At 41.3% G+C, this 4,315-nt stretch overlaps 1 long non-coding RNA gene across 1 annotated transcript; it reads right to left on the bottom strand.

Moving 5' to 3' along the window:
* Nucleotides 1-469: 469 nt before the first annotated feature.
* LOC307231879 lies at nucleotides 470-1,395 on the bottom strand. The gene is made up of 4 exons (XR_013844224.1): nucleotides 1,303-1,395; nucleotides 1,052-1,134; nucleotides 847-945; nucleotides 470-641 (listed from the first exon to the last, which is right to left on the bottom strand). It is a non-coding gene; the product is annotated as an uncharacterized lncRNA (long non-coding RNA).
* Nucleotides 1,396-4,315: the final 2,920 nt, after the last annotated feature.

The following is a 4,315-nucleotide window of genomic DNA, read 5'->3' as shown; positions in this document are numbered from 1 at the left end:
GGTCTGCAGTTCCTTAGACTTTACCTTGAGCTTCTTTGTGACCTGACAGAATATGATACGCCTTTAAAAACTATTATATGCCTAATTTGAAATTGTCTTATATCTTTATAAAGGTTATTATATATAATCTCGAGCCTAATGAGCATAAACTCTCAATTTTCCCAACCCAAATGTTTTAAGGTCCTCAGGTCCTCTTGTGGTTGAGGCATGGTTTATTTCCACAAACCTGTATGGTGAAGACCACTCATAGTAGAGAAGATCTAGCAGATTTATGTTGTTTAATATAAAAAAATTGGGCAGGGCCACATTAACTCATTATCATCCCCTTGATTGAAAAATGTGACTATTTATCCCTTTGAGTGAATTGTTGATCCCAAAAGTTCACAAACTTTTCCTGACAGATATTTGATGCTTGATGATGGGTCCTCTTTATGTATTTTGTCTTTAAAAGAACACTCTTTCAAAATAATTTGATGAACATCATGATTTTATTTGTATAACTTTAGATTACATTATGCTGACACGACAAGGATTCTCTGTGTTGATCTCATGTCTTGAATCATCATTTATTTTATCCATCGAGTTGATTCAGGTCAAAATGGCAGAAAGTCCTTCCTAGCAGTGAGGAGGGCAAGGATTGTCTAGAAAAATTGAGTGGGAAATAGAGGGAGAGAGAGAGAAATCTAGTCAGTGATTGTGATATTATAAAAAACACTCATTCATAAAGTTATGTCATGAGTCATCAACAGTTCAACATATGGACACTCCTGTACGTAAGCATGTCAATGTTTACATCCAAAACTGCGTCCAGTCTGAGGAGGATGTCTGTACGTCAAATGTACTTACTGGTTTGAGTCGCCCCATTTCCTCCTGAACAGCCTGATCCACCAGTTTCTTTGTTTGTGTTAATGTTTCTCCCAACACTTGTTTGGTTACCCTGTCCTCCTGTTAAAATAAAGACAGAAAGAAAACTCACTTACGAGGAGGGAAGAGAAAAACCAAAAGTGTCCATTTTTAATCGCTAAAGCCTTGACGTGGACAAAGAACTGACCCGTGACTTGAATGTTGTTTCCACCACTAACGTTTGAATCGCTGAATTTGATTCCACTGCCTGTGATATTGTCTCCCATTGTCCTACCAAAATGCAGACACACAGACAGATTTGTTATTTTATCTCACAGAAATATTATTTCTCCTTGCATTTGTATTTAAAATCTTTCTGGGCAAGAGAATTTCTACATAGAATTGAAATTCAGACCAATCTAGTGTATTCCAAAAGCACTCTCACTCACTCTGTCCTACCTGTGATGTGAGGTTGTCGTCCTGTGCTGTGAACTGAGCTTGTTGGCTTCAGGTGCAGGTGTGAGGAGAAGACACAAGTCTCTGCTTATATAGCCGTCCTGGACAGGTGTGTGTGGGTGTGTGTGGGTGTGTGTGAGGGTTTACTTGCAGTAACCTGTCGCTCTCCCTTCCACAGAAGTGAAACCTCTTTAGTTGGAACTTTATGGGAGGTTGTTTTCAACTATGTGATCTCACTGTTATTACATCATCATAAACTGTTATTATACTATATAATTATAATACCTCATATTTATACATTTGTCACTTTCTCAACAAATTATATGATAACCTTTTAATTTAGGGCTGTTTAGTTTTTATGTTTTGATGGACAGTCTGCTATTTAGCCACATGTTTTTCAGTTATAGAATTAATTTTACTAAATGTATTTGACCACCATTGAAAGCATGGAAGGGGGTGGGAGTATAAAGGTGTTTGATTTCTTCAGATTAGCACACATCTTAATTTAAGGGCCCATCATTTCATTGTGATAGGTCGGAAGTTTCCACTGAAGTTACAGTAACATGTTTGGAATTGACCATCTGTATTCTTTTGTTAAATTGAAAGGAAATGTGCATTTCGCATTAAATTGTTTGTTTACCCATTTGTTTAGCTTTTCTATATTTCTTTTCTCTGATTTTGGTTTTTTCGTAGTTCAGAAAATTATTGCTAATTTTATAAACAACTATATCTATTATGATTTATCAGCAGAGTAATTCCACTTTAATCTACTGCTTTCCCAAGGCAAATAAGTCAATAAAGTATAACCACACAGACACCAACACAAATGCAGACAGTGAAGGGAACAGGGAAGAAGGAAGAGGTCAGAGGATCAATATATGTTGCAAGACTCAGTGTACCTTACCTCCGTTGACTGGAGTTTGACTGACTTACCAGGTTCTGTTCTCTTCCACTGAATGCACATCTCTTCAGTGGAACTGGGGTTGTGTGTGTCATGTCCTTTCTCTGTTCTCACTGTTTTAATTGGTGGCATTTGATTTCTTCAACCCTAGTTCCATGGTTTGTCACTGGAAACTGCCCAGTGCAATCAGCATTGATAATGGTGGCTGGATGACCCGTGTAGCTTGGTCATGCACAGCCAATAAATGTGTGGCTGCTGTCTTGTCGGCTGAAATGGAGTTCAACTTTGGCACTTTAAACAAAAGATGGCTCGTGGGCCAAAATATAAACTTACAGGCTCGCAGGCCAATATACAAATAATGCATGCGTGTCAGCGCTTTAGGGATCACCCATTGTCGTGTCCGGCGGTTTAACTCACCCAGTCCAACATGTCCTGCCACAACAAGCAACAGATAACAGTTTCATTTAGAAATTCAATACAATAAATGTACTTCATGCAGTTGCAATCTGTGGTCTTGGCTATGTCATTTAATAAGCTCAAACATTCTCTTGGTAGGGCTGGCTGATATATCGCAATATATGTCAATATGATATGAGAAGAAACAGAGAAGAAAAGAAGAAACAGTCTTTATTTGTCACGCAACACACCACACTACAACACATGCTTGCACACACACACACATGCACATGCTTTGATGGTGGCCGGTGAAATGGTTCCTCTGCATTTGACCCATCCTGGCTTGTCCTTTCTCTGGGGGCACAGCCAGGAGCAGTGGGCAGCATACGTGGACGCACCCGGGGACCAGGTGATAAGTGTCCATCGCTGGTCAGACGATGATGGGTGCATGTTTTTGGTGGGGGTCCTTACTGACGTGAGGTGGAGGAAACCCCATGTGAGCACGGGGAGAACATGCAAACTCCACACAGAAAGGCTCCTATTTGGGAGATAACCCGCCGGAGCACGGTGCCAACAGCGCCCCAGGCGGGAATCGAACCCAGGACCTTCTTGCTGTGAGATGTATTATCATATATATTATATATATTATATATTATATTATATATATCATCATCATCATATAGTTGAATAGAGCTGAGTAGAGTAATGCAATTTTCTTCAAAGAGTGTTCTAGCTGTTCTAATCAACGCCCCTGCCCGCTTGTATCTCAACTATTACATGTGTGATAAAAGTGCTAATGTCATCCTCAAAACATTGGCAAGACCTCAGCCTTCACCCGGATGGGTTAGGGTAAGGGTTAGGGTTTTCATTTTTAAAACCCTTGAATTACTCAGCGTTGCGATCATCTTGAGACGCACCAAGTGGCTAACTGTGCTCCCCTCTCCTTCTCCTCATACTCATCCTTTTTTCTAGGGGTCAACTCCCATCAGAGCATCGACATAATGGACGAGCCCGGCTCAAGCAGCCCGAGCAATGACGATGCGGCCATGGCTGTCATCATGTCACTGTTGGAGGTAGACGCTGGCCTGGGTGGACCCGTGGACTTCAGCGACCTCCCCTGGCCTTTGTGAGACGCTGAAAGAGGGGGAATTGGGGTAGGGGTTGTAATGGACCCCACCCCACCCATCCCTACCTCCTCATATATCAACAGAAGTCAGTATTTTGCCTCGGTTTCACTGGGTTTTGGTGCGACACAACCATCAGGGATACAGGTTGACTTCAGTTGTTGACGCCTTTCCTGTAACATCTGTGTATATTTAAGAAAATACCTAGGTAGCCAACTAAAAGAAGAGAAACACTAGTTTCTCACAACCATTGGTGTGATTGTGTTCTCTTTAAAAAATAAAAATAAATACTTTGATCAAATTGGCCCGATTATCAAAGTGATTTCCAAAATAGAAGGAGCAGGGGGATTTCGGGCAAAGGGGGGGATTTGTTTTCCCATCTTTGCAGGAGGCCCGTTTGGACGTTTTGTGTAACAGGACCATAGTTGAAATGCGTGGCCCCCCTCACAGTGTCAGACACCAAAAGATTCCAAAGCAAATCTCCATATATAGACACCCAGTTGACAACAGCAGGGAGGGGCGGGGGGATGGGGAGGGGCTCGGCTGCCATTTTCACCCATGGAAAATGTTAAAACATTAAGGATATCCATGCAAA

This window comes from Zeus faber, assembly GCF_960531495.2.
Source record: "Zeus faber genome assembly, chromosome: 6".
In the NCBI taxonomy this organism is placed as follows: domain Eukaryota; kingdom Metazoa; phylum Chordata; class Actinopteri; order Zeiformes; family Zeidae; genus Zeus; species Zeus faber.
The sequence above is the reverse complement of the archived record's forward strand: the minus strand, read 5'-3'. Positions and strand labels throughout refer to the sequence as shown.